The sequence below is a fragment of the Pteropus alecto genome, unplaced genomic scaffold, assembly GCF_000325575.1.
Source record: "Pteropus alecto unplaced genomic scaffold, ASM32557v1 scaffold24, whole genome shotgun sequence".
Lineage (NCBI taxonomy): Eukaryota > Metazoa > Chordata > Mammalia > Chiroptera > Pteropodidae > Pteropus > Pteropus alecto.
The window spans coordinates 11,547,747-11,549,300 of record NW_006439192.1 but is presented as its reverse complement, the minus strand read 5'-3'; positions in this window follow the sequence as shown (position 1 = coordinate 11,549,300).

Genomic DNA, 1,554 nt, shown 5'->3' with positions numbered 1-1,554 from the left:
GGGGGGACGGGGCCCAGCACTGCCCGCCAGGGTAGGAGCGCGGGGGCTGCAGAGACAGCCCTGCGCCTCGCGTCCGTCCCTCTCTGGCTCCTCGGTGGAGACGAGTGGCCGGGACGCTGGTCCTTGACACGCTTAGAGACAACATAGGGGTGGTCAAGGACACTTAACTAAAGGCTTCTCAAACTTTTATATGCCCAAGAATCACATGGACATCTTCGTACACAGACGCCGCTCCTGCGGGTCTGGAGTAGGGAGTGGGGGGCTGAGATTCTAACAAACTCACAGGTAGTGCCTTCGCTGCTGCTCTTCAGACCTCACTTTGAAAAGCAAGGGTTTAATAGCTTCCAAATCGAGGGCACCACTGTGATCGCTAGTCTCTGGAGCTGTTCTATGCGACGACTCCGTCTCTGTCTCCTGTCCTCTCAGAAGACCAAGGCAGATTAGATCTTCATGACTGGGTCTGCAATGACCGCCTTGAGATGTCAGTCATCTTTGGTTGGTGATCATCAAACTAAGGAAGGGGGACAGCACAAAAGCCCTGAAAAACACCATTCCCCTTTCAGTCTGAATCGATGTCCAGAGTGGAATGCTTTAATTAACAATTGCACATAGACGTAGGTTGAGTTTGATGGGTCCACACCTGAGTCAAATGGAATCCCCTTAGGGTGGTAGATTTATAGGACTGGAAGAATTTAGAGATTATTTTACTCAAATGCTATTGTTTAAGGATGAGACGATGGATAAAAATGCAAGTTTGTGACACATTCACACAGGCACAGACCACTCCCCGCCCCTTACTTAGCTAAGCTGTGGCATTCCTTCTTTCCTGTACACCAGGAGAAGTGTCAGATTCTTGGCGAGAACACAATAGAGTTAAAATTTAGGATGTAAAACAGGCAAGGAACATTTATGATGTTTAGGAACAAAAGACAGCAGTAAAACTACCAGGAACACTTCTCTGTTACAGAGAAACAGGGAAATGAATTGCAAAGTGCCTTCTTAGATTTTATTTGCAACACAATACTCCAACAGCTTTCTTTTAAATCCTTCCTCCTCTTCCTGTTCACTGCTGGTCCCTTCAAACCACACTTTGAAGACAGCAGAATGCCATATGCTCTGAAATTTTCTATAAATTCTTTGTATGCTCTGATCGCATAAGCCAATAAGGACCCTTCTGTCTTTAACAAAAATCTCCTGAGATATAGTGAGGTCTGCTGAAAAAGAAAACAAACCTGGGGTTCTGCCTTTATTGGGGTCAAGGGAAGGGTTCCTAGGGTTTTGTGAGTTCACTCCTTATTGGTGAATTTAAACCATAAGAGCTAGGAAGGAAAAAGCGAGCAGTCAATCAAATGGTCAGTTGTCTACCTCAACCAGAGCTTTCTAGAAAGAGGAACGCCATGAGTGGGGCAACCTAGCTCTTTATCCAGATCAGTAGCTGGCAATGTATGTATTGGAGATGGATGTCTTTGAAATGGATACCTCAGCAATCAGAAGGTTAATGTGAGGCACTCACAATCAAAAAAGCTAATCGTCAGGAGTTTACAGTGTAACCAA